The 23,903-nt window shown below is 35.4% G+C and overlaps 1 long non-coding RNA gene across 1 annotated transcript in view; it reads left to right on the top strand.

Moving 5' to 3' along the window:
• Positions 1–23,903, top strand: part of LOC146544077 (uncharacterized) — a 104,750-nt gene that overhangs the window by 32,042 nt on the left and 48,805 nt on the right. Inside the window, exon 2 of the long non-coding RNA XR_014884145.1 lies at positions 13,650–13,721. This is a non-coding gene — a long non-coding RNA (uncharacterized LOC146544077). The remainder of the gene's footprint in view (positions 1–13,649; positions 13,722–23,903) is intronic.

Genomic DNA, 23,903 nt, shown 5'->3' with positions numbered 1-23,903 from the left:
AAAGTATTAATAATCATTTATTCACTCTTAAGGTATTCCTCAAACCTATTATAAAGCACAAAAATTCCAGCTGAGTCCACCAAGACATGGCCAATGCCAAAATGGAGCTTACTGCCTGGACACTCCCAAAGCTGAGTTTGTTAACTGAGAAGCTATATATTTTTGTGAAGGCAACTGAATTACCCACTTTTGAGGAAAACTGTTTTATGCTTAGCCATGAGTCAAGGGTTTTCAGGAGCTGTCATTTTTCACATTCAGGTTTCATACAATGTGCTTGCAGTGAAACTCTCATTGTAATGAGACACACAAAAATAGCTGTTCTAGGCATCTCTACAGAATTTTCAATAAAATGAAGCATAATTAAACAGCTAACTGGTTTCTCCTCAGTCTCTGCTTCTGTTCTTTACCAATCTTCTTTGAAAAACGAGTTTAGATGCACACAGTAAATTGTTCATATAGAAATACTTTTTATTTACTGAGGAGTTGTTTCGTTGTTGTACATTCAAATGTCATGTTTTGGGCAGACAGTGCGTTAGTACTATAAAAGCACAGAAATATATTGAAAATATTAAAGCTCGTTGTATGTCTCACAGGAGAAACAAACAAGCAAAAAAAAAAGAATGTTGATTGCTGGGTAAAAGCAGGCAACAGCTGCTGTTCTAGTTTAATTACAAGTTTATAGCAGTTTTTTTAGGCAGTAAGTTAATGCAAGTCATGGTAGTGTTAACCCATGTTTTGACACAGGACCTGACAAAAATGTTTCTTGGATAAAATCTGTAGGATGAATGGGAAAGATTGTCCTGTTTGGTGGTATTTTACAAATTAAGCTTTCATTCCTGGAAAAAAAAACAGGTTTTTTTTTGTTTTGTTTTGTTTTTGTTTTGTTTTTAAAGAATCAAGCACAGCAGAAGACATGACCAATCTCTCCAATATGAAAACAGTTTTGTCAGAAAAAAATACTTAAAAAAAAAAAAGAAACAAAATATAACATAATGCTGTTGTGAGTCAACTAAAGCTCTCTAACCTTTTGAAGAAATAGAAATACAGAAGTTCAATTCTATTGTAATAAAGTTAATGACAATCTGTAAAATTAGAAGTTTCACTTTCATGAAATTTACATTCATCCGAAAACTCAATCACACTCTTTATTCATATAAAGAGAAAAGCAGTGAATTTATTCCATTTAATGCTAACTATTATATTGATATGCTTTTGCACATTATACTGATTTCTTGGGCTATCTATGGATGAATCAGCTCCTGGAAGTTATTTGTTCTCAATCTACTGAAGGTAGTTGTTAGATACTGAGAAATACTTATGTCAGTATCTAAGCACGTTAGCTACTTAGAGAAACACCAAACTCTGCTGCAGTTGTGTCGTGAATCTCACTGTACTTCCCTGTTCTCTAGAAGAAGACAATCTTTGGATATTGTTTGCTCTTTCACAAAAATTAAGAATGGTGTCTACACTCATCACAAAACTTATTCTAATGTCTTGATATGTAGAGGTGCATCAACACCTCACTTTATCAGACTGCTCAGTGGAAATTTCACCTATAGAGTTAAAAATGGATTTAATTCAAATCTGTCATTTTCTTCAGTGCAAACATTAAAAGATAGAAAGCACTGATAACTAGTGATTGCTAATGACTTCAACTGATTGTGGTATTGCTATATAAAAAATTGCGTCTCATCAAGTAAGCCCTGGTAACTGAAAATGTGCATGGTTTAGCTTATCCTGAAAGTATCAGAGTAAAGCATAATGGACTCACCTAACCACACTGACCCATCAAGTTACAATAACATGTTCTATTGTGTTTGTCTTTCCATACTAATGGAATACGTTGAGTTAGTCCCTTTAACTAAAAATATTTTAATCATTTTCTCCTCTTTCAGATATATTTCTTTACCACAACCTCTACTTTAAAATTATGTCCCTTTCTTGTGTCATCATTTTAGAAATTTTATTTAGTAAAAGACTGAAAATCAAGATCAATTAGAGCAACTGAATCAATTTTATGCAGAGTTTTGTGAAATTTACTGCTTATATAACATTTCACTTATGAAACTTGATTGCTGTTTTCATTTGAAACATCAAGATTTACATAACATTGAGCGAAAAAATATGTTTCTTTAAATGACATCTTCACTGAAATTGTACACTGAGGAAAAAGTAAAATTATGTTTCTTCAGACAGCAACTTAATATAAGTTATAGAGTGGGGACAGCTTAATGGTAACCTGCCATTTCTAATGTAGATCTACTTCACAGATGTAGAATCATGCATTGAGTTAAATGAGTATCTTTCAATAGGGAGAGAGTTAGCTTACATTTTTGTTGGTGGATTTTCTTTTAGCAGATTATGAGTGTATCATACTGCAGATGGGAATATTTATGAATTGAAAACTAATAACTGTACCCAATATTTGCTTGAAAACTACTAATTTATCTTTCCTTCTAGGAAATTTGCAATCTAAAATATTTGTAGAGCACAAACGTTATGAACATACTCATATATAGTTGAAATGCAATGATTATTATCACACTTCAAGGCAATGTTAGAGCATGAGTAGACAGTAAGACATGCAAGAATCCCTCTTCTCTGAAAAGAATTTTCCTCACCTTAAGACTGAAAGAAAAATCTTCACTTATTCTGTGACTTTATCAAAGATACTACAGTAACTAAACCTTAATTAAAAAAAAGCCTTAGATAATATCATAATAGAAATAAGCAACTAAACCTCTGTGCTCAAGCATCTTACACTGTACTGTCATTGTTATGCACACTGTGTCCAAGACCATCCTGTCTCAAGATCACAGCAATTAATGACATTTGCTTATTCCCGTGTTTTCCTGCTGATCACTGTGGCACTCTCAGAAATAAATAACACCATTCAGCAGGATTTTAATTGAACTGCCTACTATATAGAACTGAAGGAATTCTCAAGGGACAGAAGATACACAGCTCTAAGTGAAAGCAAGAAGAGGCCAGAAGATCTTGCTTCTGTTTCCGCAACAATAATAAAAACCTACTGTATAATAGTACAATAGTCCTTCACAGACAAATCCTACCACCTTTTCAGTGGGCTGTGCCCTTTCACTTAGCAAGCCTTGTCTCCTTTCCTTCATTCACCATCCCTCATGTGTCTCACTTTGCTTTTACCTCTCAGATTCACAGCAGTATTTACAGATGTGCCCTTCACATATCAGACTGTGTTCACTATAGGAAATAACCTTCCAGCATTCTCTTGAGCACGACCACAGAAACGTAGGAATTCATTACAAAACAAAAACAAAGACTCAGGTATGAAATGAAAGTAATGTACTGTCTGTCTTGTCTCTTCTCTCTTTCTCTCCATTTTCTAACTAGCTACTGGAACCGTACAAATATTTGTGATAAAGTAACTGCAGTGAAAAGAAACACAAGCATTTAGTTATGCTTCATTTAGTCTGACTTGACCTTTTTTGAAAGAGATTTATGCTACACAAAACATAAAAAATTCAAATGAGGAACCCCCCCCCCCATTCCTTGACCACCCCCCCCCCCCCCAAAAAAAAAAAAAATCAGTACATTAAAAATTCACTTTACAACTATCAATAAGCCAGATGGTTTAGTCTTGATATCTTGGCACCTTTCTACTCATTTATATTCCTTCCTCCCCCACTCAAAAAACATTGTAATTGCCAGTATCTTTTTTTCTTATTGAATTAATTTGTAACATCTTCATACCAGAAAGTGGAGAGCAGAATACTGGAGTGTGAGCCTCCATGGCTGTAGTGGAATCCAAGGCACATAGTAGTGTCTTAGCTACGTGGGCTTCATAGAGCTTGTTCAGCAGGAAAGCATTAACTATCAGAAGGATCTATAAATAACATGAAGCAAGACTTCTTATTTTTCAAAGTTATTACATGCAGCACAAATGTGGCCTGGTCTTCCCTGTGGACTGGTCTGAAGTGGAATGAACACTAGGTGGAAAGGTTTATTTGCATTGTTGACATAACCATAGATCTGAATTTTCCTCTCTTCAGAGGATACGTACAAGATGCTTAGTTACACACTCTCCTCTTCTAGTGAAACAGAGCATTTGAAATTTCTGCTCTCAGCTACCCATGCCCTGCTAACTCCTCTTATCCTATAGCTGATGGAACGTTGTTTTTTTTTTTTCCAGTATATATCACTTAAATCCAGGAAAAAGCAGGCAGTTGAGTTTCATGCATTTTAGGTACAGATAAAGAATAAACAAGTATATGCAAAGAATAGTCAACATACAGACTTGCGGAGCTCTATTTAAATAATATAGAAGCTTTTCTAGACATTCTTTCCATCAGAAAAATCTCTTCCTACTTCAGTATTAATGAAGCTACAATCAAGTATGACTTGGGCAGATGAAAACATGATCTGATTACGTTTTCTCTTATACTGATGTATGGGAACTGCTGAATCACGGCCTGAACCTCTAATTGATCACCTGAGGTAAGCAGTGAGTCAGCCATTGGAGCACAGGTGAAGGCAATTCACCTGTGCTGCAGGAAGGGGTGGAGCCTGGCTCCACCTCTCCTAAACCCATTTAAGAGTTGACTACCAGTGGGGAAGGATCTCATCTGGAGATCCACTCCACTGGAGTTTTTCGTGCAAGCCCAGGATGTGGGTGAGTGTACCTATCATTCCTGTTTCTTGTTTTGGTGTAACAACTACGTAGCCAAGCTCTCTGCTATACCATAACATCTGTATATTCATTAACTGTACAACTGGTTTGCCTAAATATATTGTTACCTTCTTAAATTAAGCCTGTTCTACTGCGTACATCAACAAGTCCCAAATTGATATTAAAGCTAAGTATGCTGAAATGTTCAAATGTTCTAGAATCCAGATTAAAATTATTTATATCTTTCACACTTGTTGATTTAAGGAAACAAATTAAATTGATATAATTTGAGCTTAAATCAGGATTAGAATTTCCACACTTGGTTTTACAGTGAATTAATTAAAGGTCTGTCTAGATGGAAGTCTTGACCAGAATAGCTTTTTGATAAGAATGTATCCTTCTGTAGATACTTTTATTCTAGAAAATTCTGGAATAATATTCTAGCCTGCTTGATTATTTATTTTGGGGTTTGTATTTTTTAAATCATGTTCAGTTTCATATATTATTGAATAAACAGATCTATGTCTGAAGATACTTACAAGTAGTTTATTTTAGAAGAAAAGATTTAAAAGTAGACAAAACCTTTAATGCATTTAGAACCACGTTGTCGCTTAACTCAAGGTGTAAGCCAAGGCCTGGGATATTTTTAGCTCCTATATCTTTGGAAATCCAGACTTTGAACGTGTAGAAATACTTCAATTGTGATTCAAAAATCCTTTGACAGAGAGGAAAGCATAATTTATCATGCTGTGCTGGCTGATTTACTGTACATGTAAGCTCTACTTGTCACTCTGAATAACACTGATAGATTTAATTCCAAACCACATGAATGAGCCAGTATTTCTCTCTTTTCAGCTCAGTTGTGCAATACTGTCATTTGACAAGTGTGCTGAACTTGTAAGGCACACTGCAGGGCATCACAAGATCTAAGAAATTCCAGCCAAAAAGAAAGCTATTCCTTTGGGAAGGAAATTGTCATAAGTTTCACATATATTTTTGGAAGCTTTTTGGATGAAAGTAGTCACAAGGAATTGTAGTTGAATGCAAAGATTTTGAACAGCTAAAGTTGGTGGCAAACCAAATATGATGGAATGTCAAATTAAAATGATAGTCACAAATGATAGGCCAGCGTCAAGAACCAACTCTTCAAATAACAAATTTCTGTAATCGGAGTAAGATGCTGAATGTATAGTTGTTAAAGTCATATAGTTTTACCAGAACACCAAGCACTGTCTTGTTCCTGGCAGCAGATACAGGGGATGAGTACAGAAGAGTACAGGAATGAGATAAACATATGGTTTTCCAAGAGTATGTCTTGGGGATATGTTAGTACATCTCCAACTGGTTTACTGCATAGACACATTCAGAACCAGAAATGATGTCTTAGTATTAAATAACTCAAGGAATTTTTATTCCATAGCTTTGTCTGGGTGGACTCGTCAACTCTGGCACTTCTCAAAAACAAGGAGTGTCACTTTTTCAGTAAGCTTTAAAAGATGAACCACTGTCTTTATTTTAAATCCACCACCTGCTAGTTCACCTGATACCCCTCACTTCTCATGTTAAAAAAGGCAAATCCTAATCCTCACTAGTTGCCGCATGTAAGCATCTAAAACAGGCACACCAGTTTGAGTCTAGACAATTTAGGGTAAAAATCAAAATAATACAATAGCTATCAATCTATCAATTTATCTCCATAGTTTCATGAGAAATATATTTAAAAAAAAAAGCCAACAATAAAAAAAACCTGCATAGCCCATTTAGCTTTAAAAACACTACTAATTTAATAATACTAAAATAAAATAAAAATAATCCCTAGTGAGTCTTTTTTTTTTTTCTTCTGGTACTAAAATACAGGTACTTTGGCTCGTTTGGCTTTGGAAGTGCTGATTTATCAGAGGCTATCATCTTTTCATAGGTCAGGAAAGCAGCAAGCTCTCTCTGCTTTCCTGGTCCCCAGCAACGCAGTATACAAAGATGAATTGCTGCATTTAAAATAAAACTAGTCCCAACCTAGGGACAAAAGAAATCATAGAAGGATTTCACTCTAGCAAGGAAGTATTCTAGGACACAGATCTCTTCATTGGGCAATTATGCTCCGGGCTCCACTCTGCCTGATGGAAAGTTGTAAATCCTCTTACAGCAGCTGTCTGGGCTGTGTAGTCCTGTTCTTCTGGTTCCTTTAAATGACAGCCAGACTGCAATTTTTTCTATGGGATATGTAGTCTGAGTTGACTGGGACAAGAGCAACTAGCATCTCTCATTTAGCTGTTTAAGGAAGGAAAACAGCAAATTTAGAAAGACCTGCATGGGTTCACATGATCTCAAATTGCTCACTGCTCCAGATAACTGGCTTGTTTAGCTTGGAGAAGAAAAGGCTCTGGGGAGACCTCATTGCAGCCTTCCATTACTTGAAGGGAGCTTATAAACAGGCAGGGAATGGCTGTTTACAAGGATGGATAGTGATAGGACAAGGGAGAATGGTTTTAAACTAGATAAGTTAGATATTAGGAGGAATTTTCACTCAGAGGGTGGTGATACACTGGAACAGGTTGTCCAGGGAGGTTGTGGATGCCCCATCCCTGAAGGCATTCAAGGCCAGGCTGGATGTGACTCTGGGCAGCCTTATCTAGTGGTTGGTGACTCTGCCCATGGCAGGGGGCTTGAAACTAGATGATCTTTGAGGTCCTTTTCAACCCAGGCCATTCTATGATTCTATGATAAGCAGTTTCAGTCACTGGGTGTGCTTTTTAATTGTTTTTTATGTCAGCTTCCAGCCCGATCAAGGTCTTCTTACCCATTCAACAGCCAAGCAGTCAATAGTGCTGACACAAAAGTAGGAGGAAAAATGAGAAAGGAGAAAATATGAGCAGGGGAAGGCATGTGATGAATACCTGTCTGAGGAACAGACATTTTATTACGTTTAAATCCCATCTTAAAATGCTTTACACATCAAAATAAAATTTGTATGAATCTCTCTGCAGTCAGATGTACATTTCAAAAAGCACCTGGCCTTAAAGGAAACGAATGTAAAAACCTATTGCCACTAAAAACCAGGAAACATTAATTCAGTTATTTACATTCCATTAAAAAAATAATAATCTTGTCTTTTTTCTAGCCTAGACTTTGCTGACTTCAGCTTCCAAACATGAAATCTCATTACACCTATTTCTGCTCTGCTAAAGTACAACTTCAACCTGATATCCTTTGATTTGTAGGTATATCAGTAATCAGGTTAGCAGCTCCTTAAATTCCTCACTCTTTCATTACAAATCAGGTTTCTAGAACCTGTAGCATTTTTGTGGCTCTTTTCTGAACCACCTGAGTTTACATCATCTTTTCTGCAGAATAGTCACAGGGTTTGGTCATTGTGCTGCAATATCTCTTTGCTGTGCTTCACATGAGATGGATATCAACTTCACCTTCATATTTGATACGCATGCACCAGAGCTGTTTCTCCTCTAACCTATACCATCACTTAGCTTACCTTAAGCTGCTTTGCTACCACAACAATTTTGAGTGTTTCAACATTTCAGGTACTTCCCACTAGTTTCCATTAACGACCTACTTGCTAATTTCCCCAAGGACTGCAATGTTTTGATTTTTGATTCTTTTAAATGAAAACAATTGCTATGGGAATTACCAAATTTGTCCATAGAAAGTAGGCATCCTCTTTACTGACTACACCAACCATTTCTTTCTTCTGTAATTTTTAATAAAATGTCTATATTCTCTCAAGACTACATATAAGGATGTTGTATCACGTTTATCACATTTGGTCAAGAACAGATTGCAGAGGGACTAGTTCCACAGTGTGATGATTAATTATTACAATCTTTTGAGATTTGACAATTAACAAATATTTAATTAGAGAAAGTTTTTTAATTAGAGCTGCATGGCAAATAATTTTTCTATATTGCAAAATCTTCAGGATTTCAGGATTTTTTTTCTCCTTTCTTAAAATAGACAGATGCTGAAATCTCAAATTCAGGAGAGCTGGATGTGGGGAAAGAAGAGTAAAAAAAAGGATGAAAACTTGGAAACTGTGAATGATTGGTGGGATGGTTGGCTGGGTGCTGTTTTCTTTTCTTCTTTTTAGCACTCAGAGTTTTTACGCTTATTTAAAAGAATTTGTATTGTAAAAATATGTTCCTTATATATCTGAACATCAACCAAAATACCTAAAAGACAGAATCTTCTACTGAAAAAAATGAGAAATAGATGAGAAAACAGAGAGAACATCAAAGTCTAAGAATAACTGATCAAATACAACTCTCCCCCACACAAAGGCTGCTGTTTTGGCAAGCTGTCACTTGCCAAACTGAGCTAGTTTTAGTCCATTTAAGAGATTTTCACCGATTTTTGTAGAATGATAATTTTGATATCTGAATGTAATACAGGACTGCTTTTGTCATGAATATAGTCAGGAGAGAAAGAAATAACATTGCTTCTGCATCTATTCAGGCATCTCTGTAGTTAGCTTATAAAAATACACATGTAATATAAATTAAAGAAGTGAAGGGAGATGAACTTTTAATCATCAATCTGAACTGCACATGTATTGGTTCTCTCCTCACTGGTTTTGGACCTCTCCATTTAGCTCTCTGCCATATGCAGTGCTGGTGATAATTCCCACTGGAGCATGTTCTCCAAATGCCGTGTGGATGAGCCGCCTCCCTCCCTAGGGCTCATTTTGCCACACACACAGCCCTCCAGCAATGTCCTAGCTGGCTCTGAATGTTAAACAGCCTCAGCTGTCCTTTGCCTCAGCCTGAAGCACACAATGTGCCTCACTCTGTTTAAAAAATGGAAGTCTGTGAGATTGCAAAATTTCTGATATTACAGACATTTTAAACAAAAAAACTCGGAAGTAGTTTTGATTTTTCTCTTGAGATCAGAAGGATTCTGTTGTGGCCCAGAGGGAGTTCATGGCCAAGCACTCATCAGTCCTGAATGGAGCTGGCCCTATGCAAAGGGTGTGAGGAAAAGCAGGAAAATCTTTACTTCCTTCTTGTTTTAAAACTGTAGATTACATCCAGAAAATCTAGTACTTCTGTGGATAGTGCCAAGTTTCAGTAGTAAAATTAATTTTTTGCAAAACATGTGAAAGAACAAGAAGAGAGGCTCAAGTTCAGAATGTCTAACTAGAGCCCTGAAAACATGAGAAAACTCATATAAGAATGAAACTCAAAGGATGATCTCTCTTTCCCTCATCAGGGGGTTGAAGAAGTTCTTCCAAAGCAAGATAAATTCCTGTCCTGACTCATTTCTATGAAGCCTACCACCTCTTTGGGAGGCAGAATTAGAGCGTATATCCTCAGAAGTCTACAGTAATAGATAACTTTTCTTTCTCTTCTTTCAAGTTCCAGGTGTTTCCTTTTCAAAGGAATTTTCTCTATCATTTCCAAAATCAACTTATAGAGTTTGGGATTCCTACCGGTAGGGATTTAGCTCTTTCTTTCTATACAGGATATAGATTGACCTTTTCCTTGACTATTTGATTCACCTTACTTTCTGCCATTTCCATCCTGAAGAGAACTAATAAACTTTGTAGTATGAGCACCTAACTTGGACATTCATACTTGTAATACCATTAAAAAAAAAAAAAGCCCAATATCCGGCTGGTCTGACAAGACTGATTTTCTATTAAAAAAAAAAAAAAAAAACAACAACACTAAAGAAACAAAGAAACACAGCAAAACAACAACACAAAAACCCCACTAGTTTTCTTGTCATTGATTGAAGTATTATTTCTCTCAGTATTTATGTATCCCAAGATTAGTGTCTAGGAATAGAATCCATTTTTCTAAATTTCTTTAACACTTTCAAATACACAAGGCCTCAAACAAATTCTATCAGTTTAAGCTTTTTGTAGTTAGATTTAAAAATTAATTCCAAAAATATTCACAGCTTTACATAAATCAAAACATCTTTCGTTCTTTCCTTAAATTTTCTCTCTGAAATAAAAAACACTCTCCATGCATGAGAGAACTAATTCATGCATGCAAATGCTTGTGAGGAGAAAGCTGATGATTTCAAGCAGATCCAGAAACCAGGAGGGAATATATTTTGCCCAAACATAAGGATTAAGTATGCTGGTATGTGTTGGAGACATCCTGGACACATTTCAAATGCAGCTTAACCCGTAACTTTTAGAAGCTGTGGGCCGCGCAGAAGAAACCTTCATATTTTTATTTTGAAACTTAAAATTCAATGAAGAAGTTTGCTTCTTTAAAGTCAATGTAATTATGCCAGGAATTAATCAGTTTGACAAAAGTGAAAGAAACTCACCCTTCAAAATCCTATTTGGTTATTGTGTTGGCTCAGGAACACCAGTCTAAGTTCCTTATAGTCATGAGTGTATTAACCCCCACAATATGCCTATGAAGTAAGGATAAATTAATAACTTTGTTCTACAGATAATTAAATAAAGCATAGAGTGACTGACTTTAATAGAATTTCTGGCTAATAATCTATAATATATATACTATATATACAATATATTTTATGCCTTTATGCCTTCATGCATGTTATGGCTCTAACTTGATTCCAGATATTCTATTAGAACAGGCTCATGCAGGAAGCATTCATCCTACTGTTGGAATCTCACTGAAGCTTTTGGGAAAGTAGGAAGTTGGAATAACTCCTAGCTACAGCCAGGCAGGTGAAATGAATATGTTGAGCTAAGTGTGAACCAATGAAGAGCCCAAGTTCCTGTCTATTGCAGCTTTCTGAGAATTATTCACTATCTCAAAAGGTGGCAACAAGATGAGTCCTTGCTCTCCTAGCAAGAAAAGTTGTGCCAAAAATAAATTCTCATACCTTTTGACTGGGCCAGCACAGTAATTTCCAGCATTCTTGATCTTTTCCAGCCAAACTGGGACTTCTGGTTAACATACCATAATTAAAGAGTTAAACCTCAGAAACTAAATATGCTCAAGCTGGGGGAGAAAGCTCAAACATGCACAAATCCTTACTGCAACACATGGAGATTTTCATTAACTAATCAATAGAATTAACAGGTGTTTTGAGTCTCTTACTAGACAAGAACTTTTTCCATATATAGCTATCAATGTCTGCACAGCTTTTTGATGAGTAAAGCCCAAATGAGAAATATTCTAATAACTATGACACAAGAGAAAAATAAATAAATAAAAAGAGAGAGAGATGTCTCTAATCCAACAAATAGCTCCAGGTTCAGTGGCTGGCAGAAAATCCTTTTCACCTCCCTCCATGTCTGATGCACATGACTTCTTTGCACGTGTTGAATGCCAGAAGGGCCATGGCTGTGTACCAGTGCTTCATGTAAGCAATCTCTCAGCCATAAGTGGGGCAGAATACAAATGAGACGCTGTCTGGTGTACTTTGTCTAGCCTTAGATACCTGCTGCTGTGGAATGCTGCTGTCACTTCACTGAATATCTAACTGCCTAAAGATTAATAGAAAATGTGGCAGAGAGTGAGGAGTTCCCATCAACAGAAATATTGAGGAAAAGAAATCTGACCTGAAAATCTACCTGAAGGACAAGTCAGAAAAGCCTCAGAGACAGTTACCAGACAGTGTTGTCCTCTTGGATATATTTTTATTGTTTCTTTGCCATTTGTGCTAACTGTTCTTGCAGACCATTTCTTCCACTTTACATGATCCTCTATTGAAATCATAGCACTGAATTTGTGACACCACAATTATTTCCATGGCAACTAGTTACTGTCAAACAGAGGAGCACTGCGAGGAGAGCAGAGCAGGAGTGATACAATCAGCAATTTTATTCTGTCCAGAGAATTCCAAGCTGTTGGAGAGTGCACATAGTGACAGAAAGGCCAACACAAAAAGCCCTGCACAAATCAGATCTATTTGTAATGAAAGTAGGAATAATGCTCTTCAATCAACTGCAGCTAATTTACATTTACTGCGCCCTTCAAGTAGTAGTAGTAATAATAATAATAATAATAATACCTTGAAGCAAGAGCAGAATCCTTAACAAGGCAAGTTTTGAGTTCCAGTCCATCAAAACGTAAGCATAGGGAAATCACCCCTTTGTATGAATGCCATGTATCAATCAACAGCAATTCAATTGGAGACAGATGTAAGCTAGTTCAATTGACTTTCTGTCCGTTTCAGAATGAATTCCAATCATTTGGCAAAAAAGTACCAGGTCAGGATTTGACAAAATACATTTGAATATCTTCCGTGTAATACCATGTGTGTTTCTCTTATAACTGTTGATCTATGTTCTCCATTCCAAGAATTTGAAAAATAAATATGAAACAAACAAAAAAAAAAAAAGGAACAAATTAGTGGAAATTCAAGTAATATATGGTTATATACAGCTTAAACAGGGCTTTGTAATCATGTCAATATAGAAGGTACAGACTTGAAAGAAGCGTGATTTACTTGGTAAATATATAATCAAGTATAAAGATTAAATTCACAGTGAAGTTGCTTTTTCCTTCTAGATATTTCTTGAAAGTGTCAGTTCTACCTTTAGGTCGTCCCCGCATCTGTCCTTAGGAGTGGAGTAGTCTTAATTACTAAAAGCTAAGTACATGAGCCACAGATTATCTATTGTGTCCCTTCCAATGTAATGAAGACCCCACAATGGTCCTTGCTGTTGAAACCAACTTGAGGGTTGTGGGGGCTTTAGTGCTTTTGTTTCTCATTTGTATGCTTTTGTTTTCTGAAATATCCCTGAAAGCTGCCTACTAATTATACTTTGAGACCCATACTTAGTATGTTAAAAGCAATTGCTTCTGTCTGGAGGAATCTAACTGTGCTTATCTGGCTTATGCATGGTCTTTGTGCTGTGTGACAATCGAAGCAAAAAAGATACAGAAACTGCCTTGGTAATCAAGATCCTCAGCAGGGGTAGGCAGGTGTCATAGCAGAAATAATGCTGGTTTACACCGGAGAAGGATCAAGCCTTTTGACCTTTACATTTTTATTAGCAGATCACTGTCATCCCAGTGTAATCTAGAGTTTCTTCTTCCATCCCATTGTCTTCTAGGAAGTGTCTGAAATAAGAATTGTGCTCTCCGGAGACAGAGAAAAGACTTTTCATCATCCAAAGCCCTGTCAGGTAACTGATTATCTGAGTACGTACGCTTACACTGACTTCCCTCCATCACTCACAGCAAACATGAGGAAAAACACTGATCACAAACTGCTGCAATTTCCTGCTTGCAGCTAAGGGTAACTGTGAACCTAGCTGGCATTTCCAGATTAACTATAGTTCAATGCACATAGCTAATCCTTGCTAATACAAGGTGATACTTTGAATGTTTGGAATCCTATTGATTAATTCCAGCCAGGATCTTATGAAGTTTCAGAATTTAATTTCTCTGCTTTGATATTAGATAAAAGAATACATAATTCTCTTTCCAGGCAGCACAGTGTAATTTGGATTGCCTCTTTCTCACGATTTTAGCCTTAAATTCATATTTTTTTTTAACTTCCCACTGATAAACTTATAGAACATGACTGCTAATTTTTTTTTAAAAATAAATATAATTACAACTCTAATTCTTGTTTCCTTTGAGTAATTTCTCCTCAGTAAAATGATGTACAAATACCATTCGTTATTTTAAAAGCACAGCTTTTCATAAGGCTCCTGTCATAAATAGGACATTTAGTATTGGATTCGTTATTAAACCAGACGGCATGCAGAGCTGGCAGCATTTTGCAGCAAGGCACACAGCCTGTTTTATCAATGAGTTCACAAACAATCAATAAAATCTTGGGAAGAAAAGCACTCCTTCTTGTCCAAATGGCAACAGAGATTCATCACATGAGTTTTATCTGTGGATATGAATATGCTTCTTTCATCTCAAGCAGCTACTAAAACAAAAACTCTTTCAAAGAGTCACATTGGCAGGTGATGACAGTGAAAGTTGAAAGGGCTGTTTGGAAGGGTTTATTTTGACTGCACTACAGTGAGAGAAGGGAGCTGTGCTTTAAACAACTCATTCTGAGAAATATCTCTGTGTGCCCAATTAATGGCAGCACAAGCTTCCACAGAAAATATAATGACAGATTCTTAGTACCTGTGACAAGAACTGTTTTCAGCAAGATTTTCCCCTCAGATTCATTCTTTGTATCCTAGCTGTTACATGAAGCAGTTTCAGATCCAGTAGAATTTTTTGAAAGCATCAGAATCTGACACACTTTTCTCCTCCTTAAATCTTCAGACATATCTGTATTTCATATCTGCTCCCATTCACAAAACTGAAACAAGCAAAATGACTGAGGAAAGGCAAAGTAGTTCATCCACCTCCATGAGGCATTTTGATAGGATGACTGCAGAGAAGTCAGAGCAGTGCGGGTTCAATCCAGCTGCCAAACTCACCTATCTCTCACTGTGATACCTGCAGCCATCTCTGCAAATCTGAGGGCTGGCAAGAGAGTCTACACATAGGCTAGAGTATGATATCCTCATTATTGTGGTCCAGAAAATCAAGCTACAGATAAAAAGCAGGCAAGATTCAGCCAAAAGAAACAGTAGAAATCCAGATTGTGGTCTCTCATGCACGTAATAGGGCCATTTTGAGGTCAGACTCACCAGTATGGCCACTTACCCAATGAGCAGAAAAGTCATGCAATGGGGTTTAGCTTGTTTTCATATGATGTCTTTGTTTCAGAATAGACAAAAGACCAGAGGCTGATGAAGGTCTGACTCAAAGCATGAACAGAAGTAGACTATGTAGAAATGTTGAAAGTGGTGTAATACAAAGTCTCTTGTTGGAAGGCACAAAGGCGTCCTTTGGATAACTGTAGAGGAAGTGGATTGAATAAGTAAATTGTCAAAGGTAGAACTGCTCAAAAAATTTCCATGGTTTTTGAATAAATAGATGTATTCAGAAATTCTGGATTGAAAACAGTTCTTTTGCCTACCAGTTTTCAATTATTTGAAATTACAAATGGTGTTTTCAATTGATATTTCTAACACAGAGGTTTCCTTTACTCTGGCTCTGAACTGAATATTTTTCTGTGTTTTCTTTTTCAGTCAGAAAGAATTGAATGAATTGTTAAGATTTAACAATTATAAATTTTCATTTGTTTTAAAAATCCATTCAAACTGTTCCTTTTTTTTTTTTTTTTTTTCCTTTTTACTACAGGCAGTTATGTTTGATTGGAATTACAGTTCTCTCTAAAAATCATCGCAGACTAATTTGGGCAGGATTTTTTTTTCTTCTGACAGCAAATTCTGACTGCCACTTAGAGCACTACAATTCCTGGTGTCTTTTTACCAGCTCTCACTATTGACATGCTATTATTACTTATGCAAATCATTTAGCTTGCTTCTACTTTATTATCTTCTTAGTAATATAACAGTAATCTCCTAAGTCAGAGAAAATTTCTGAAGAATATTTATTAGGCACTTAGAACTCAGAGAACATGGATTTTCCAACACTAGCATAAAATTTATGCAATTATATTTGTTTCTTGTGATTTGTTTCTTGCGATTATACTCTTTACTGCAACAGAGACAACTCAGACTTTTACAGTGGTAAATACAACAGTAGTTAATATTTAATTCACTCTTAAACCTCCCAGTAGCAATTATTGTTTCATTTTCCTAAAATCTGAGCCCAGAGCATATTCATTCATATATATTCAAGCTTTTTAGTTCATAACAACTTAGTGCCTTTTTAGTCTTTGTGAATCACATAAAACAAGCTTGGTTGAATTTTATTTTGATTCTGACAAAGGTTTAAGAAGGCTCCAATGGAGATTTTGTATAAAACTGACAAACCTTAAACTATGCTCAAGATGTATTTTTACTTCCATTTTTGTACCTATTGGTACATTATAATTGCAATCCTTCCTTCCAAGAGGATAAATCAGAAGATCATGACAGTACAATTGGAAGCAGTCAGGCATCTTCCACAGATTGATATGTTTTGCTTCATTCACTCCAGTTTCCCTGCTGCTTCCTACTTTTATCTCAGATTTTCTTAGTCGGATTTCTTCAGACGGTACACTGTGAGTGAGTGGTGTCAATGGCATACTTCATGCACAGAAACTTTGTAAAAAAACCCTGTGAAATACAACTCAACAACATTCTTTGAGCTCTATCTGTGCCCTATCTTGTCAAATATAATACTGTTACATTAACTACTATTTGAATTTTGGAGTGCCAGCTATAAAAAGCAAGCTTATCTGAGGATTTCAAAAACTTTATGAACTACAGGAACGATATAAATCCTTATGAAGAATAATGTTGAAATGAATGTAAGGAACCGCATCTTCTTATTTAGCAGATTCATTCCTACTGTACATTAAGTGCCAAAACACTGTGCATCAGGTAATCACAAGCCATCAAGTTACAGTATAAGATGAAATTGCTGGTAGGCAGCTACTTTTGAAAGGTGACCCAGGTTTATGTGTTGACCTAGACCAATTACAAAACAATATCATTAGCTTAAACAGCCACGAAAATAATTGTATTGGATATGTGCTTTTAAATTGGATAGGCAGTAATTTGTTTCAGAAGATGAGGTTTTTCACATAATTTCAACACTTTTTAAGCTCTTGATTTACTTTTTTTTTTTTTTTTTAATTTATCATAATTTATGTAATGGTCATATTTAGTAATGGTCAGACAGCTCAGTTCGCCTAACTAAAAGAAGGCAGTAAAAAAACAACAATTGCAGTCAAAGGAATGGAGTATTTCAAGCAATTCAATAGGGTACTATTCTTTGTCATGGAAAATAGCTGATTAATACAATTCTGAAGATCTCTGGAATCATAATGTATGGAGAATATGAATAGAAATGATTTTTAATTTCCTCTCCAATACATGCACTTGCGTGCTTCAAATGAAAACTGTGCATTGTTGCAAAATGAAAAAATAAATCATTTCCAGGTCATGTGTAATTAAGATATAGAATCCCATCCTTTACATAATTTTACAGGTTAGATTACAAAGAAAATGAAGGCTGTTAAATATAAAGATCCATTTTCAGAAAGTCTTGAAGCAGCTAGCATTCAGCATTCCTGGGAAGTGTGTCACAACGAGCTTGCAGGTTCTTAAATCTTCCCCTGTGCATCTATTATTGGTAACTGTCAAAGAATGAATCCTGAACTAGATGAAACTTCAGTCTTACTCAGCAGACCAGTCTTATTATCCTTCGTATGCGTACGCACTTTATTAATAAACTCGTAATTATCATTTACTAGACCAGCAGAAGTTGTAATGGCATTGCTAGGCATGTATGAACTTTATGAAATTTGTGATGGTTGGCTCATTCTATTTATCCTGCCTGTAATTACAAGGTTAAACTGCCCACTTTTAAAAGCAGGGCAGAGGTGTCAGAAATTATTTCCTGATTATGGAGATCAATGTATTTCTAATTTATTTTAGATATGTGTTAAGCAGCCCTAGTACAATATAACTCTTAGCAAACTAACAGTGGAGGATGGTAAAACATCACTAAGTACAGCACAGTTAGGGAAAATAGATAATAGCAGGTGTATATTTTACCTTCTTACTGAACACAGTCATGCAGCTGATTCACAGCAGACTGTAGCAGATGTGGCTTTTTCAGCGGCACTAAGGATGGAAACTGCAGAAGAAAGTCAAGAGAAAGTCAAGAAAGATAACCTTTGCTGAAAAGTCACCGCATGCAAAAAGGCAGAGATAGAAGAACAAGACATGTGAGATGTTCAGATCACATGTAATGTTATGAGGTTGAATTTCTTTTCTATGGCACTTCACAGACTTAGACTGACTTTATGAATAGACTTTAGGATATGCTAGAGAAAGCAGCACTGCCTGGAATTATCTGGCATTTGCTGAAATCAAAATCAATATCATTTGTTTTCAGTGGGTTGAGAAGCCAACACCAGAACCATTAAGTCTGCCTAATTGACTTCTGTGGCTAAGTTTATAAACTGGCAAGAACACCTTTTATATACATTTGAGTAAATATGTACATATATAAATAAACCTATTTAAAATAATGGAGAGGGAGAGAAGTCACATCTTTTATAAATCAAATATACAACATTAATTAATTCTTGTAAATCCATGTGAGAATGATAAAATCCCCAGTACCAATCAAAATAAAATCCCTCAGTTACCAGCACAGTAGTCTAAAATTTATTCACTTGCAGGCACTTGTAGCAGAGAAGGATAATGTGGTCATTTTACTGTGTCCACCAATTGTTAAGACATAAGTATCATGAATAGCTTAAAAAACTTTGGCCTCCAACTTGTGCTAAGTTACTTGCTAAATTTACTCTCTAATAAAATGAAATTGAATAAAACATCACCCACCCTTGTTAATTCTGAGCAGCATATCAGGGCCAGACCAGAGCAGCGTCAATGTTGATTTGTGCTTAAGATAATGAAATTTGAAAGTCCAGAAATGATAGGGTTGTTTATAGCAAGTTCATCTCTGTAAAATAATTGCATCCAAGTTCCCATAAACATAAAAGAGAGACATTATGTTACAGCTGTTTGAAAAGATGGTTTGATTAAGGAATATAGATAACATTTACAGCTTCAGAAGAACATCAAAAGAATATCAGGGAAATCGGGGAATTTTAAGGAGAGGATACAATTTCCAAACTTAAAAGCATTATTTTTCCTCAGTCATCTAATTTAGATTATATACCAGAAGCCTATAATAAACCTCCCGCAAAGAAATAATAGCACACTGCACATATTACGGCTGTTCAACACTCCATTTAAATACAATTACTGGCCCTTTGCCAGAAGCCAGGAAGCATTTCCTCCCATAGCAACAGTAAGAGAAAGGTCAGGATAGTATTTCTGAAGGAAAGCCTCCCCTTAAGGAGGATTCAGGATTACATTGTGGATTACATGGTTTGGAAATTCGGTACTTCCAAGGTAAACTTCACCTGTATCATCCTTCCCTCTCCTTGGGATTAACACTTTGGATTTTCAGAGCACTCACCTAGCTCCTACACACCACCAACATCCCAATTATTAGTCAGAATAGAGGTATTCCAAATGCTACTTTAGCAAGGGTGTAAATGAGAAGCTGTAAATGTTCCTTGCTAATTCATTGAGAGCATAGCTCAGGATGTATTTAATTAAAAGCAATGGATAAAGCTAATCTACCTAGTTCATTTTATTGGATTTGGTCTAGTAAGCAGCCTTCAGATACCAGAGTATTTAAAGGACAATGTATTCTTGTTTTTTAACTGTTTTGTTTGTTTACTTTTTTTTTAATCTTCTAAAAATTTATTTAGTCTTGTTTGCCTCTGTTAGAATGAAAGCTAATAAGATTATTTCCTAGAATTGTTTTCCATTCTCCTGATAGGAGAATTGGTTAGTTATTGTGTAAAGACTAGTAAACTAATAGCATCTGTTTTTGAGGATTAAGCTTGAAAAAGCATATGTAGATGAGTCACTTTGATCATGTGAATGATTTCATTCAACTTCTGTTAAACATTTTGAATAATAGTCTCCCTCAGAATCATAATCCAGGGAGAGTGATGTTACTAGTTCAATAAAACTGCTAAAATGGATCAAGTAGCGGACCTAATTCAAAGCTTTTAAAAAGCCAACTTTTTTTTTTGGCAACTTAGTAATTTGTGAAGAATGACCTGAATATTTAGTTTTCTAACAGTCTGTTAAGAAAGGGGGGAGGGGGGGGAAGCAAAAGAAAAAATGACAGCTTTTGCTAGGATCAAAGTAAACACACAGAGAGCTGTTATTTTGTGAAATCAGTATGGTATTCATTTTGCCCATGGTTAGGAGTGTTTCTGAAATCATGGGCATAAGAATCTACATATCCAATCTGTGGGTAAAATGCTTTCATGCAAAAGCCCAGGGCCTGTTATTATGAAGGCTATCCTGAATGCTCACACTTATTCAGGAGCACTAATTGAACTGTACTATACTGAACTAGACTACATTGGATTGGCAGGTTTATCATCAAGTACAAGGATTATAAACATCACAGTTGTAATCAGCAGCAGCTGGAGAAGACCAAGATATTGATTCATGGCCTGGAGATGTATGACCTCGGACTCTGGCAATTGGCTCTACTTTTCACATTGCATTCCTTCCGCAAAGATCAGTTCAAAACATAGAACATCTGTATCCAAAAAATGGATTGCAATATATGGTAAATGCAAAATATAACCCAATCTATGAGAGTATAAACCCTCCTTGTTGTCAAGAAAAAGAAGAGAACTCAGAACAAAACAAAAGGCTGTCATTTTCCTAACTAACTTTAAAGTAAGGTTATATGATTTTATTTCTCTCCAAACAAATGATTTAAAAATAATAAATTCTGTGATTTGTCCATTTTATTTAATAACACATAAGAGTTATCTTGAAGAACAATCTAAATTGTGAAAGAAAACACAGGAGATGACCCACAAAGGCATTCCCAACATCTTCTCTGTGTATCACAAGAAGGCTCTATCTACATTTACACCATTTGTAGTGTTAGTGAAGTTAGTACAGCATTTTTAGAGACAGAACTTTAACAGTGAAGCAATGCTGCACCTAATGTATCAACCTTTTGACCTCCTCCAGAAAATCATTTTATCCTATCATTCATCAGAGAATTAATGATTTTTTTGGAGAGGCAAGAGTGGACAGAGATGTGTACACTCTGTTTTCATCTCAGGAAATTGCTCTAGGGCTCTAAAAAAGAGCTGGACACAGCAGCCAAAAGACTGGTTATCGTTAGAATCTTGGCATGAGGAATAAGTCAAAATATGTTGACACTGACAGCATTTCGGTCTGCTAGAGCAAAACATGATGTGGCAACAGATGGCAGAGGGATGCTTCACATCTGTATCCCACTTTGTTTCCCAATGTACAGCTGATTTAATTTTTTTGATGTTAGTTTTCAATTGCTTTCATTGTTTTGTTTTAGTTTTTATTTGCAGAATTCTGGGGAACGTACATTGCGCATTTCATCTGCATTTTCAAAATTTATTATGTTTTTCCACGGCAACTTAATTTCTGAAGAATTAGAAATTCAAACTGTGGCTTATGTCAAAATTAACACTTTGTTTTGGCCTTTTTATATATTTCTTTTGATGTGTTTGTTCATTACTTAAGTTGATCTAATATAAAATTAGTTTAGCAAATCTAACTGAGAATTTGGAAATTTTGTCCAAATTTCTTTTGAAATAATATGTCCTCAAACTAAATTTTTAATTAATGGTTCTAATTTTTGTAGCATTTTCCAATACATATTAAAAAAGAGTTCTACTATATAAGTTTCTGATTATACAACACTACAGGTCTAAACTCTTACTTATATAGACATAAATGTTTTGTAATTTTTACAAAATATTGTAACCAGAGAAAGAACTCATCAGCAGTATAACTCAAAACAGCCACTGTCTACATAAGTCCTGGAACAGAAGAAAATAAAATTGTTAGGTGTTGAAGTAGCATCGTAATGCATATACTTCTGAACATTTGATGAATGAGAGTGAGTTTAGTGGACATTGATGATGATCGGACTAGATGATCTTAGTGGCCTTTTCCAACCTTAATGAGTCTATGACTTTATGCTAAATACCATATGTATTATATCTAAAGTGATCCCACAAGTATTTCACAATGTGAATTTTCCAAGACCTCACTGAATGGGGCTTTGAGCAGCCTGGTCTAGTGGGAGGTGTCCCTGCCTATAGCAGAGGGGTTGGAATTAGGTCATCTTAAAAGTCTCTTCTAACCCAAACCATTCTATGATTCTGGGATTGTTTGTTTGAATTTTTAATGTATAGGTTTTAAATACAGTCAAAATATCTTCAAAACCTCAAATGTTCCAAATCATCCCACTTTATTAATTCACCAATCCTACCAACTTCTTTAGGGCTGAAAGAATAAAGAGGGAGCTCAGCTGATGTCTTGAATGCATATATTTACATGTATTTGAGTGTTTTGTAAGCTACTTTAGTTTTAGAGAGTGAATATATGTCATTTGCCCAAAAACAGTCCTCTTTAATAAGTCTCTAACAAAAATAAAATAAAATAAAATTAAAATTAAAATTAAAATTAAAAAAATCACGAAACACCTTCTTCTGGGTCATAAAATGGATGAATCCTTTGGTAAGTTGTAGTACTTAGGAGAAGAACTGACAGGTTGAATGAAGAACATGATGTTTTTGGGAAAAAAAAAACAGAGTATGCTTCTGAAGCATACATATATCTACATATAAACACATGTATATACAGATATAAACATATGTATGAATGCTTATGGGTCCAAAAAAATTTATGATACAGTTTAGCAAGAACTTCTAAAATAAGATTTGTTTGATTTTCGTTTTTCTTTATTTGACAGCTTTCTGACTTTATTTTGCAGTATTTTCTCCTGGCTGTCTGTCAGCTTCCCACAGAATATGTTTCATATGACCTTCTGTCTTTTTTCAGAAATGCCTTGCCCTTAGTTCAAAAGTTTCCAGGGATAGGGTGAATTTTATTATAGCATGCAAAAATGACAGCTTAATAAAATAATATGTTGTTTCATACTAAATCGATATTCTAAATCAATTGCATAAATATAAAGAAAAATAATTTGAGAAATAAGATCCACTTTTAAATTAATTCCAACATTTAAAACCTAAAATTTAAATTGTTTCAGTCTAAATATTTAGGAGAAGCTGCATGTGCTTTTAACTTCAGTGACAATGAATAGCATTTACTGTCTCTCAATCTCCAAATCGAGTATAGGTCCATAATATTGTAATCATCTGAGATACTTCTCTTTGCCTCCAGTAGCATCAGAATAAGTCTTAAAATGAGTAATACTTGACAGTTCCTGTAATTGGCTGCTTTTCTCTGTAGAAAAAAAAACTTTGAGTAGATTAATTCAGAACTCAGCAAAACATAGACAAAAACAAGTCAAATCTGGCCTTTAAAAATAATCTAGTGTTTATGCAACATCTTAAGCAACTCAGCAAACTTTAATAGCAGCAAACTCAAATCAATGCGTATTTTACTGCAAGTTGCTGGTCTAAATAAAACTACACTGCTGGAGAGCAAATAGTGCAGCCTCAGGGTTTTTTGCTCCTACACCTACAGGGAAAGTATAGTCCTAAGGAAGCCTCTTCCACTAAACCTAAAAGGTTTGTTATCATGTAATTGTCTAAAATAGAGTTAAGCTAGCCATGAAACAAGTCCCTGTCACATGGCATAGAGTGCACTACAGCAATCTGTTCTGACAAGGATGCTAATGATCCTTGCACCCTCACACTCCTAGAAAATTTGCACCAGCATGAGAAACCATTCTCATATATTTATTGATCTAATTGTTCA

The sequence above is a fragment of the Meleagris gallopavo genome, chromosome 6, assembly GCF_905368555.1.
Source record: "Meleagris gallopavo chromosome 6, MGAL_WU_HG_1.1, whole genome shotgun sequence".
Taxonomy (NCBI): Eukaryota; Metazoa; Chordata; class Aves; order Galliformes; family Phasianidae; genus Meleagris; species Meleagris gallopavo.
The sequence above is the reverse complement of the archived record's forward strand: the minus strand, read 5'-3'. Positions and strand labels throughout refer to the sequence as shown.